Source organism: Triticum aestivum, chromosome 5B (genome assembly GCF_018294505.1).
Source record: "Triticum aestivum cultivar Chinese Spring chromosome 5B, IWGSC CS RefSeq v2.1, whole genome shotgun sequence".
NCBI classification, from domain to species: domain Eukaryota; kingdom Viridiplantae; phylum Streptophyta; class Magnoliopsida; order Poales; family Poaceae; genus Triticum; species Triticum aestivum.
The window spans coordinates 636938046-636952556 of NC_057807.1; positions in this window are offsets into that span (position 1 = coordinate 636938046).

The window sequence follows — 14511 nt, forward strand, 5'->3', positions numbered from 1 at the left end:
CTTAATGGACTTTGTTATTCTTGATATTTCCGAGGACAATAGTATGTCTATTATCCTTGGTAGACCTTTTCTTAATACTGCAGGGACTGTTATTGATTGCAACAAAGGCAATGTCACTTTTCATGTTAATGGTAATGAGCATACGGTACACTTTCTGAGGAAACAATCTCAAGTTCATAGCATCAATTCTATTGAAAAAGTTCCAACTATAATTTTTGGAGGTTTTGAATTTCCTCTCCCTACTGTCAAGAAAAAGTATGATATTCTTATTGTTGGGGATTTTCATATCCCCGCTGAGGTGACTTAGTGTTATTCGAAATTTCTTTGGTTCCATGTTATTTGGAATGAGTTTGTTAACAAGACTTGATCAACCTTGTTAGTGGATTCATTTTGATGATCACGAGATGGATGAAACTAGAAGGCACAACCTTCTGTACCCTCCTTTTTACTTTCTGTTATTTAGAATAAATAAAGCAAAAATAATATTATCTGTCTATTTTCTGATTTACCCGTGCAATAAAAAAATAGTCCGAAAATAAAAGTGCTCCAAATGCCCTGCAAATTTATTATGATTTTTTCTAGAATATTTGAGGATTTTAGGCACTGAAAACACTGCAGGAGGGCCAAGCACCAGGCCACGAGAGAGGAGGCCCCCCCCTGTAGGGCGCGTCCCCTGTCTCGTGGGCCCCTGGTGACTCCCCTCCACTTATGCCAGCACCCACACACTCCATCTTCTACCCAAAAAAATCCCCATCCAGCTCAAGCCCGAGTTCTAGCTCGTTTTGCTGCGATTTTCGATCTCTTAACTCAAAGCTCCATTCGCAAAACTGCTTCGAGAGATTGTTGCTTGGTATGTGACTCCTCCATTGGTCCAATTAGTTTTTGTTCTAGTGCTTTATTCATTGCAAATCCTTGCTGCCTTGGTGACCCTGTTCTTGAGCTTGCATGTTAAATTTTTGAGGTCCCAAGAAATTCCAATGCATGATATAGGCTCTAGGCACTTGTAGGAGTAGTTGCTACCAATCTTGTTTAGTTTTATTCACTTTTATTTTGAAGTTACTAAAATTTCAGAAATTTTCAGAAAAAGAAATATACTTAGGAGAATGTACCAAGGTGGTTCCTCGGCAAAGAAAGGGCCAAGGATTGCTATACGTGAGCAAGAAGTTGAATTGTCGAGGGATGCATATGTACGGGCTTGTGAGTGGCCATCCGATGATTTTATGGTCGAAGCAGGCTTCAAGGAGGAATTTGATGTGTATGTGCGTGATGCCAAGCTGGAGGACTTCTTACAAGATAAGTGTCTTCAATATTATCAATTGACTGATTCCTTTATGCGGAGGCAAGAGGAGGATATGTTATCACCAGGGAAGAAGCCACTGAATATGAGAGGGGAATGGAGGCAGCTCGCCAACACGCTGCTGCCCAGGAGGCTGTTGCCTCTGCATCTCAGTACAATCCCAGTTTCACTTATGGATATCAGCCAGGCGGTCCTTGGTATTAAACCAACTTAGGCCGAAATCCTAAGCTTGGGGGAGTATGTATTTCTCACCGACTTTACATTCATGTTCACACACTAGTCGTCGGTGCTCATACTCTTTCATTGTATTATCCATGTTAGTTTAAATCTCTTTTTCTAGTTTTCTTCTTGTGTGTTTGATAAACCTTAAGAAAAACCAAAAAAATTAGTTAGTTTAATTTCCTTGCTTGTAGTAGAAATTAAAATGAAAACCCAAAAAGATTTCTCATTCTTCTTTTACTTGTTGGGAGCTTTCCCGTGTAAATAGTTTTCTTTTCTTTTCTTTCTTTTGAGGGTCGAGAAGACCATATTGAAAATGCTTAGTGGATCTCATATGCATGATTGATTATTTATATTTAGAGCCCATATTACTTGTCTTCTCTCTTGGGTTGAATGCTTGCAGATTCCAGCTTAGTCCAATGCACGTGCACTCTTATACACTTCATTCGGTCGTGCGAGTGAAAGGCAACAATGACGATATATGATGGACTTATTGGGATGAGAAAAGCTGGTATGAACTCGACCTCTCTTGTTTTTGTAAATATGATGATTCATCGTTCCTGAGTCAGCTATTATGAAATAAACATATTTGCAATGACATTTAGAGATTATAGTTGCTTGTGCCATGCTTGATTAGCTATGAGTTATAATGGTTTACCTTGCGTGCCAACATGCTATTAGAATGATTATGATGTGATATGATGGGATGGTATCCTCCTTTGAATGAATTGAGTGAGTCGACTTGGCACGTGTTCACGCATGTAGTTGAATCAAATCAACATAGCCTTCATGATATTTATGTTCATGGTGGATTATATCCTACTCATGCTTGTATCCGGTGTGAATTAATTTTAATGCATGCTTACGACTATTGTCGCTCTCTCAGTTGGTCGCTTCCCAGTCTTTTGCTAGCCTTCACCTGTACTAAGCGGGAATACTGCTTGTGCATCCAAACTCCTTAAACCCCAAAGTTGTTCCATATGAGTCCACTATACCTTCCTATATGCGGTATCTACCTGCCGTTCCAAGTAAATTTGTATGTGCCAAACTCCAAACCTTCAAATGAAATTCTGTTTTGTATGCTCGAGCAGCTCATGTTTCAACTAGGGCTGCCTATATCTTCCATGCTAGGTGGGTTATTCTCACGAGGAGTGGACTCCGCTCCTCATTCACGAGAAAGGGCCGGTAACCGGGATGCCTAGTCCCATGATCAAAAAAGATCAAAGGAAATCAAAATAATTAAACAAAACTCCCCCAGGGCTGTTGTATGTTGGAGGCACTCGTTGTTTCGAGAAAGCCATGGATTGATTCTTATTGGTGGTTGGGGGTGTATAAACCTTTACCATTCTGTTTGGGAACTGCATATAATGCATGTAGTATGGAAGATACAACCATCTCATAGTTGTTGCGTTGACAGCGAAAGTATGCCGCCCAAAATGTTATTCAATCTCTATTTTAAAATCGAGCTCTGGCACCTCTACAAATCCCTGCTTCCCTCTGCGAAGGGCCCATCTATTTACTTTTATGTTGAGTCATCATCCTTCTTATTAAAAGCATCCGCTGGAGAGCACACTGTCATTTGCATTCATTATTATTGGTTTATATTGGGCATGACTTGACTGGATCTCTTTTACCATGAATTACAATGTTTAGTCAGTCCTTGATCTTTAAAGGTGCTCTGCATTTATGTTTTGCGGTCTCAGAAAGGGCTAGCGAGATACCATTTTGTTATATCATGTTATGATTATTTTGAGAAAGTGTTGTCATCCGAGTTTTATTATTATGACTCGCCAGCTGATTATGCTATTGATATGAGTAATTGTGATACCTATGTGTTATTGTGAGTATGGTTAGTTCATAATATTTGCTGAAACTTGAATGCTGGCTTTTCATGTTTACAACAACAAGAGCAAACAGAGTTTGTAAAAGTTTTTCTTTATCACTTTCAGTTTATCAACTAAATTGCTTGAGGACAAGCAAAGGTTTAAGCTTGGGGGAGTTGATACGTCTCCAACGTATCTACTTTTCCAAACACTTTTGCCCTTGTTTTGGACTCTAACTTGCATGATTTGAATGAAACTAACCCGGACTGACGCTGTTTTCAACAGAACTGCCATGATGTTGTTTTATGTGTAGAAATGAAAAGTTCTCGGAATGTCCTGGAAATCCACGGAGGCACTTTTCAGAATTAATAAGAATTTTTGGCGAAAGAATCAAGGCCAGGGGGCTCATGGGCTATCCACGAGACAACCCCCCTAAGGGCGCGCCCTCCTATCTCGTGGGCCCCCCAGACCTCCGCCGACCTCAACTCCAACTCCATATATACCGTCTCGAGGAGAAAAAAAATCAAGGAGAAAGTTTCATCGCGTTTTACGACACGGAGCCGCCGCCAAGCCGTAATCTCTCTCGGGTGGGCTGATTTGGAGTCCGTTCGGGGCTCCGGAGAGGGGGATTCATCGCCGTCGTCATCATCAACCATCCTCCATCACCAATTTCATGATGCTCACCGCTATGCGTGAGTAATTCCATCGTAGGCTTGCTGGACGGTGATGGGTTGGATGAGATTTACCATGTAATCAAGTTAGTTTTGTTAGGGTTTGATCCCTAGTATCCACTATGTTCTGAGATTGATGATGCTATGACTTTGCTATGCTTAATGCTTGTCACTAGGGCCCGAGTGCCATGATTTCAGATCTGAACCTATTATGTTGTCATGAATATATGTGTGTTCTTGATCCTATCTTGCAAGTCTATAGTCACCTATTATGTGTTATGATCCGACAACCCCGAAGTGACAATAATCGGGATACTTCTCGGTGATGACCGTAGTTTGAGGAGTTCATGTATTCACTATGTGTTAATGCTTTGGTCCAGTTCTCTATTAAAAGGAGGCCTTAATATCCCTTAGTTTCCACTAGGACCCCGCTGCCAAGGGAGGGTAGGACAAAAGATGTCATGCAAGTTCTTTTCCATAAGCACGTGTGACTATCTACGGAATACATGCCTACATTACATTAATGAATTGGAGCTAGTTCTATATCACCCTATGTTATAACTATTGCATGAGGAATCGCATCCGGCATAATCATCCATCACTAATCCATTGCCTACGAGCTTTTCACATATTGTTCTTCGCTTATTTACTTTTTCGTTGCTACTATTACAACTACTACAAAAACCCAAAAACATTTACCTTTTCTGTTGCTACTGTTACCATTACTATCATACCACTCTTGCTACTAAATACTTTGCTGCAGATACTAAGTTATCCAGGTGTGGTTGAATTGACAACTCAACTGCTAATACTCAAGAATATTCTTTGGCTCCCCTTATGTCAAATCAATAAATTTGGGTTGTACTTCACCCTCGAAAGCTGTTGCGATCCCCTACACTTGTGGGTTATCAGTCTCACCCTCCTCCATGGCTCGACCCCACACGATTGCTCGGCATGCCACTCACCGCAAACCGAGTAGTATATGATAACTTTCCCGCCTGCTTGTCGATGGACCACGCCATGGAGTACTAGCACTACTGGAAGAGATTGACGAGTTGGGGGAGGACCACTAGCTGTAGCGCGGACTCCCAAGAACTTTTTACATGCATGTTGTAGCTGGCTATTGCAACCTTTGAACGCGGAGCAGCCACGTGCACCCGGAAGCGGCGCGGGCGACGCTCTCTCGGCCGGTGCGCCGCTTCAATGCCGGTGCCAGTGAGAGGTCGCGTCTGCTCTGGCCGGGCATGAATGCAACACTGACCGTTTCGGGCGGGAGGCACGCGCGGCTGATGAAGAGGGTTCGGTTTGGTCAGGACCGGCCGTGGCAGCGGTCCGGACGTGCGCAAACAAGAGATGCTACACGTTAATATTGCTGCGTATATAATTAACAACATAAATAATGTGCCTGTTGGACAAATATGATTGGAGATGGAGATGGAGATGGAATTTTATGTAAACACGGATATGCATGTCTATGTCTATGTGTGTGTGCGCGACGACTCTCACGACCTGGAAGCGGGGGCGTGTTTTTGACCGAGTTTTCTTTCTTGGTACGTTAGAAAATCAGTTTGTCTAATTCATGTCTAGATGTTATTTAAGGATATCACATCTAAGTTCCCACAAGTATATAATGTAGCAACAAGAAACAAAAAAAACTAGGACAAAAAAAATAGACCACAAACAGAGTGGACATCAACTTAGATGTGACATAAGTATGTCACATCTAGATGTGTCCTAGATAGACCCTTAAAAAATTGTCCGCCGGTTTTTGTTTCTTTTTTCCGGGAACACGCGTATTCTATTTAAAACCACTGCTATGGAGAGATTTTTTTACTCCATTATAGCCTCTTGTTTGATAGAGTTTCTCGCGTCTCGCTCTCTCACCCTCTCCATATCAAAACAAGATGATAGTGTCCACTCTATCTCTCTCCTCACCGGTGGTCACAGATCCGGCCAAATCCCGTCCACTGCGGGAGGTGAGGAGGTGCAGCATTGACGTTGTCGCCGTCGGCGACGGAGGAAGCCAATGCGCACCGTCCTCTCGGAGCCAGCGCTGGCGCGGACGAAGATCCTCCGCGCCCTTGTTCGCTGCCATCGTGTGGGCATATCCCGCCCGCCCACCTAAACGACACCTCGCCCACCTGAGGTATAACTTCTTGTACTGGTCCAGCTCCCCAGGTCACTGCGTGCAGGTTTTCTTCTATGTGACTACTCCCCAGCTCCCCATGCATAGTAGCTAGGGTTCGTCGGCTGGTCCAACATCACCCACTAGTACTATTATAGAGGAAATGCCACTCGAAAAGTTGTCCTGATTTATTCCTCAGTGGTGGTATACATGTTGTTTCGAAAAAAAGTACATGGTGGTTGTGCTGTCATTGTCCATATGGTGGTAGTGCTATCACTGGTTAAATGAAGAAATGCTTTTTTTCTCGGGTATCCTAGTTTAGTTCCCATCAAGATAATTATGATGCTTCTGTTTGTTGGTGTACTTTTCATTAATTCTTATTGACAATTGAGATGTCGTTGCTAACCCTTTTTTATATTTTTGGAAATAGCGATGCGTGTCTCCATACCCAGGCATGTCTTCCTCAATTTTAGTGGAACTGCACAAAATTGGATGGCCATTGTTGTTCCACCTCACTGTCCTCTACCACGTGGTTCTTCCTTCCTCGAGCTTGATTACTGAGAAGAAACAGACCACAGTGAGGATTTGTCGAACTTCATAGGTGCCTCACCCAAACTTGATGCCAAATGGATGATGCATCACCACGATGACCTATCGATGCTCATGGTTGCGCCTCATGGTTGCGTCGGCTGGTGGAGCTGATCGTTTTTCAATGAAAAACAAGCTGTCTTCCATCAGTGCTCTTTGCTTGTTACGCACAAAGAAGGATCGACGTTGGTACTAAGAGCATAAGTTTTGTATTGATTTCTAAGCCTTCTCACAACTTTGTCTCCAGGTCCCTTGTAATTTTATTTGTCCAACTATTAACTTTGATTTAAAAAAATGGTGTGGACTAAAAACCCAGATGGACGTAGTAGCCCTCCATTTTTATTTACTCCGCATATTAGATTTGACTGAAGTAAAACTTTGTAATACTCTCAAACCTTTCCGATAATTGAAATTAAAATTCTTTATTTGTACACACTCTCACATGTTTCCAATAATTTGGCGCATGTGTGGTTGTTCACTTAAGGGAGGGTAGTGTACCACACGTGAAGGATAGGAAGTGCGACCAGGAAGAGCTCAGTCCATACTACAGTAGTATATATATAAACGGCAACCTCCGCGCTTGTTCGCTAGGGTTTGCACTCTCCACACGCTCGCCGCACTACATATATGTTACATGCTGGAGGCTCAGCGTTCATTTGCTAGGGTTTGCTATATTCACAGTCTCTCACCCTCTCTTCACCAGATCTAAACAAGACTGGATTGGCCTCTTATCTCTCTCTCCCCCCTCACAGCTGGTGAAGGAGGCGTCCGTATCCCGTCGCACCGAGAAGGGGAGGAGGTGCAGCGTTCACTCTATCGCCTTCGGCGAGGGAGGCAATCCACTGCAGGCTGCGATGTTCTCTTTCACCCAGCGCCTGTGCGGGAGGGCCACCGACCCCTTCTTCCTCGCTGCCGTACGTAGTGTGGGCAGATACGGCCTCCTGCCGCACGCCTTGCCACACCCCGATGACCCTAAGGTCTAAGTTTCTTTGAAACCGTCGTTGCTCTAGCTGCATGCGGATCTTTTTCAATCTGTAGTCGAATCTAGGTCTTTGTTCAAAGAGGAAAGAAGGGTGCGGTGGGCTGGAGCAAGAATCTAGGACGTGGTTCAATGAGGAAAGGAGGGGCGGAAAGTAGTATAGACTGGCTATCCAGCCGCTTTGTAGGTCGAAAAGGGAAAAAGGGGTAACCTAGTACACACATCTATAAGGAACCGATCTCTTTGTTGAAAAGGGAAAGAAACTGGGGGGTCGGGTAGTTTGTGCAGGACTAGATTTGCTGCCCTCACATAGGAAAAGGTTCAAAGAGAACAAATATGGGACCAACGCATATGCTGCTTGGCTACATACTCTGCATCACCCATTTATACGTGTGGACGCACATGGTGCTGGCATGTCCCATACAACTGTTTTGCTTTTGTTAATCTAAGAATGCCGCCGCAAAATTGAAGCAATGCCACTGTTAAAAGTAAATTACATTTTTTAACGAATGTTGTTTCAAGAGAATGTCTCTGTTAATATGAATCAATGCAACCGTTTTAGAAATGCTACTATCCTACTTTGTTTTCCATCCAAGATAAGTTAGATGCTTCTTTTTGTCACCGTTTGTTTCATCCTCCTTTATCGGCAAGTAATTGTTTCCTTTTTTGCCTCTATTAAAACAGGGGTATCGATTCAACTTGTTGCTATTGCGACATTTTGCTTTGCTACTCGAAACACTTATGTTTTAAGAGTGTTTTGTGCAATTCAACTTGAATGTCACATCAGTGACTTTGCTTAATTTTGGTGGAACTGCATAAAAGGAGATCAAGATTTGTTTCCAGTCTTTGTGGCAAGTTGTTTCAAATCTTGGTCTCATCCACATGATGTGCAGTGTGCTTTGAGATGTTGTGCTACTTGTTTTGGTACTGTTTTAAATAAATGTTGAATTGAAGCTATTGTATTGCTGTCTTTTCCCATTAAGTAGTGAACAAAAATGGGACCAACCCAGACATGATGCTTGGTGCTTTGTTACAACAAATTCAACATCACCCCTTAATAAGCCAGTAATTAATGCCACTCTCAGAATTAACTACTGAATCTAATTTCAAAACTGCAACACTTGTTAGGGATTGGAGGGATTACCATTTTTGTGGCCGCATGTTTCATCCTCCTTTATTAGCCAGTAATTGATTCCTTTTTTGCCTCTATTTAAACAGGGATATCTACTCAACTTGTTGCTATTGCGACATTTTGCTTCGCTACGCGAAACACTTTGCTTGATTTCAGTGCAACTGCACAAAACGAGATTGGATTTCCTATTCGTGTTGGCAGATTCATATTTTATCTTGACCGTCTCATGAAAGGTCAGTACAGGCCTTCATCCACATGATTGTGCAGTGTGCTTTGAGATGTTGTGCTACTTGTATTGGTACTGTTTTAAATAAATGTTGAATTGAAGCTATTGTATTGCTGTCTTTTCCCATTAAGTAGTGAACAAAAATGGGACCACCCCAGACATGATGCTTGTTGCTTTGTTACAACAAACTCTGCATCACCCCCTTTATAAGTAGATGGAAGCACATACTGTTGTTGCGCCCACTCTCCCTTGGAACTGTTTATGCTTTGTTTTAATCTAATGCCGCTGGTAAAATTAAGCAATGCCACTCTCAGAATTAATTAACTACTGAATCTTAGTTCAAAACTGCAACACTTGTTAGGAATGGTACTATCCTGCTTTGTAGTTCTTTCTACATGTTTAACCAAGGTATTGTTAAGATAATGTCTCTTTTAAAATGAATCAGTTGCATTGTTTTAGGAATGGTACTTTTTTGCTTTGTCGTTCTTTATACATGTTGAAACAAGGCATTGTTAAGATAATGTCTCAGTCAATATGAATGAATCACACTGATAGAAAATTGCTACTCTCCTGCTTTGTTTCCCATTAAGATAAAGTAGATCAGTAGATGATTTTCTTCTGGGAGTACAAGTCATCAACCGTTATTTCTCAGTAGTTGTTTCCCTTATACCTATTGTTGCTTACAGGGATATCAAAATTAAAGCTTGGTTTTATTCCGACTTCGATTTTAGTTGAACTGCACAAAAGGAGCCAATGTGTCCAAGGCAAACTGCTGCATTACTGGGTCTAGTTGATCATTCCACTTTCCAAAAAGAAGCAATCACTGTTTGCGCTACATTACAGAAGGAATGACCGAGAAGCTTTATAGAGTATTATTAGACACCAGTGACATGACTAGTCTGCAGAGACCATTGGCAATTTAAGAAGCTACGACAGGACTCCATGATCATAGGCATTACATATTTTGAATGGGAAAAGCTTGTCAAAGTTTAATCATTGATGTTAGCAAGAAGACGTTTGTTTAATATATTGGAATTGGAAAACCTTGTCAAAATTTGCTCATTGATGTTAGCCAGAAGACATGCATTTGATATTTTTGAGTGGGACGCCCTTGCTATGAGCAGTGTTGAGTGTTTTTTCCTATTCCCGTGTTCAGTTTAGAAGTAAATAGTTACTCTCCTGAGATATTCCTGTGTTAAGAGTTTGTTCTGAATATTGTCTATGTAATGCCAGGCCTTGTGTTTGATTGCAAAGTTGAGCTTGGAATGTTGTGTCATGCGGCATCACGAGCTGTTCACCGTGCCTCCTGAGAACAATGCTTCATATTGTTTTGCATGTTGATCTAATGCCGGTGATTTGCTTGTTAAGAAGATCATCCTCTTCTGTTGTTTCCGTGCTTAAGAAGTTCATTGTCTGATGTTTCATTCATAGCCTATACGACAAGTCGGGTAGGTTAGACGTGAAACCATATGATCTTTCGACCAACTCATGATATTAGGCCGTGATTGGATCGTTGTTTTCCAACCAAAACCACTTGTAAAACTGACGCTTGTAAATTAAAGCAGATGGTCTCGGGCGAAGGCGCCTGGTTGGTCGATTTCGACTAGTAAAATATCGGAAGTACTTCACACACGATAAAAACGCTGAACGACACTCGGACGATTGCTAATCCAGCCATTAGCTACTGTTTCAGCCTTGCCTATGGATGGCATGATACGCACGTCGTGCATGTATCGTCTGGTAATGTCGTCCATATAGCAGTGCTCGTAAAATATACACTGGTCTCTCAAATTACACGCGTATCCCGCCGGTTTTACTTACAGACCTCGGGCCCTCGGTTTCATTATGCCTGTATTCTAGGCGTTGTTTCCGATGACGAGTAAATTACACTTGTGTATGTTAATACATGTTTGAATTAAACCAGAGCTCCCAAGCGCGGCCTTACCGTTTCATGTCGTATCAGTTTCTCGAAGGTGCTAATAGGTGTCAGATGATCCTGGCTTCCTGAATGAGCAGCGGGCGCTGTATCAGACCGCTCATAGGGCCCGCGAGGCCCTCTCCGTTGTCCTTCGAGTTGTTGCGCTCGCCGTGGCGCCGAGCATTGTTAACATCGTCAACGAACATGAGGATTCAGGAGATGACTTTATTTTGACTGGATGACACTAGGGACCCACTAGGGCCATAGCCGTACGTACGCAAGTGCCTCCTTATTATGTACAACTATATTTTTTTGCTTTCTCCTGGTTTCCCGACATCACGGTCCCACACCATTGTCAACATATGTAGTCAATATAAACGAGAGAATTGCACAAGGTGGGGCCGACCGCTGGGACCAAGCAGCTCGAGCAGTATTTGTGTTTTTGAGCGTGGGCACTGCAGAGTTTTTCTTGGCGATGATTTTGTTGTTGTTCAAAGGAGAGCATGGTATTAACTGGGCGGGCTATGGCCCGTCTAGCCCAGGCCAGATATCCAGCCCAGATACTAACATTTTCAAGATGAAAATGGCTAGCCCATCTATACGTCTTTTTGAGGAATACCCAGGCAAGGTCAACTTGTTATTCTCCGCCCCGCTGGGCTGCAAATCTTTCCTAGGAGGGATGCATTAGGCTTAACAGGAAAATGGGCTTTAAAAAATAATAAATGGGATGTAATTATAAAAACTGGGTAGTAACTATAAAAAATGTACCAAACACGAAATTAGTTTATAAAATATTATTTATGGATTTTGAAAATCTTAAATTTTCATTGTTGCGCGCGCAATGTTTCGTTAGATTTTTACATAATACAAATTTATATTTAATCTGACTAGAAATTTCGGGATAAAAATATTTCGGATCCCATCAAAATGTGGGAATTTTTTTGAATTTTGTCTTCAACGGTTGGTTGAAATTATTAATCGTTGTCCTAGCTAGAAAATGGGCTGTACTTTTAACAAACTGTAAATGGGTTGTTGTAAATTCCATAAGAGTTCAAAAATGGGCTGTACATTCTTACAAAACGCAAATGGGCTATAAGTTTTCTGCCACACACTTGTGGGCCTACTAAGTGACGCGCCCCGTAAAAAAATAAGTTGACGCGTATGCAAGGCTTTGTCAACTTATTATAGTCAACACACGGTTCTAGCAGCAGTGGCCGTTGGATGTCTATCCAACGGATGTCGTGCTTCTTCTTCAATCTCGGATATTCTTAGCTTCGGTCGCCCAAAAAATGATTCCTCCCACTGACATCTGGGGCGCACCGTTTCGGAGGCTGACCTGTGGGCCTACTAAGTTGGAGCGTACCAAGGGCTTTGTCAACTTAGTCAATAATAAACGATTCTAGCTTCAGTGACCATACGATGTCCATCCAACGGCCGTAGTGCTTCTTCAACCTCTGGTCTTCTTGGTCCAGCCGCCCAAAGCAGCACCGGTCGTGCCGCGTGCTCCTGCCTCTCGTGGCTGGTTGTGCTGCTGCGGAGGCCTCACCGCCCCCATACTAATCCCACCACTGGCCAGGCCATCCCTCCACTCACCCACACCCCCTGTTATTCTGCAGCGACATCAGCCTCAAACCACAGCCGAACCAGTGAACCCTCGTACTCCTCTCCGCGCGGGCTTTCGCTGCTGCGTCTTCCCCGGCTCCGCGTCGTCCCCTTCCTAGGCCTCACCATCGTCCACCGCCCTGGTGCTCCCGGCGTGGTGTGGTCAACGTGGTCAACAACCGACTTCCATCGAAAGAGTACTATACGTGGAGAGGCTGACACCTGGGTCCACGACGGCCGCAAGGAAGTGCCTCCTTATTACGCGCAAAATAATTATTCCTCCACCTGACAGCAGGCACCCAGCAGACGGGCCACCTTATTTCGCGAAAAAACATTTCCCCCCTGACTGCTGGGACCCACTGGACGGGCCACCGTATTTCGCAAAAAAATGTTCCCCCCGCTGTCAGCTCGGACCCATCAGAAGTGCCTCCTTATTACGCACAAAAAAATGAATACTCCCCCTGCTAGCTGGGACCCACCTTGGTGGGAGGCTGACTTGTGGGCCTACTAAGTTGACGGGGACGGAGGGCTTTGTCAACTTAGTCAATATGAATGATTCTAGCTCCAATGACCGTACGATGTCCATCCAACGGCCATAGTGCTTCATCAACCTCTGGTCTTCTTGCTCCAATCGCCCAAAGCAGTGCCGGTCGTGCCGCATGCTCCTGCATGCCGTGGCCGGCTGTGCTTTCGCGGAGGCCTCACCGCCCCCTACTATTCCCACCGCCGGCCAGGCCCTGCGGCGACGGCAGCCTCACACCGCAGCCGAACGAGTGAACCCTCATACTCCTCTCCGCATGGGCATCCACTGCCGCGTCTTCACCGGCTCCGCGTCGTCCCCTTCCTAGGCCTCGCCGTCGTCCACCGCCCTGGTGCTCTCGTCACGGCGTGGTCAACATGGTCAAGGAACGACTTCCATCGGACGTGGACTGTACGTGGAGAGGCTGACAGATCGGTCCACGGCCGCAGCAAGGAAGTGCCTCCTTATTACGCGAAAAATAATGATTCCTCCACCTGACAACAAGGACCCACCGGACGGGCCACCGTATTTTGAAAAAAAACAACGTTCTCCCCTGACTGCTGGGACCCACCAGCTACACCTTCGCACGCAAGGAAGTGCGTCCGGGCAAAAAAAAAACGATTCGCCCCCCTGACTGCTGGGACCCACCAGCGTCCGGGCAAAAAAAAAAAAACGATTTGCCCCCCTGACTGCTGGACCCACCAGCTACATCTTCGCACACAAGGGAGTGCCTGACAGTCGGGACCCACCTGGTCGAAGCGTACGTAGCGTTGTCATTCTGGCCGCGAACGTGTACGTACATATATACCGGTGGATGTAGAGGCGCGCACGTGTCGTACTAGAGGCGCACACGTAGCATGTACACGTACGTACAACGGCCAGGGTGCAAGAAAGAAAATACGGCCACGTACGTACATACGGGCAGGGTCTCGAACGCCTACTCGCGCATATGTACGGCCAGGGCTCGTGTTCATGGGGCGGCAACGGAATGCGTCGTGTTCATGGGGAGGCAACGGAATGCGTCGTGTTCATGGGGAGGCAATGGAATGCGTTGTGTTCATCGGGAGGCAAGGAACGCGTGGGAGCCAACCGGCTGGGTTGGAACGGAATGCATGGTCGTGTTCATCGGGAGGGCTTGGATGGAACAGGCGATGGAAATGAGGCCTGGAGTACCACAGAACAGAGGAAATAGACCTCCTACGTTTGGAACGGGGTCCTGTTGATCGGGAGGGGTCTGGCGTACCGTAAAACGGAGGAAACGGACCTCCTACGGTCGAAACGGGGGTCCTGTTGATCGGGAGGGGTGTGGCGTACCGCAAAACGGAGGAAACGGACCTCCTACGGTTGAAACGGGGGTCCTGTTGATTGGGAGGGGTGTGGCGTACCGCAAAACTGATGAAACAGACTTGTG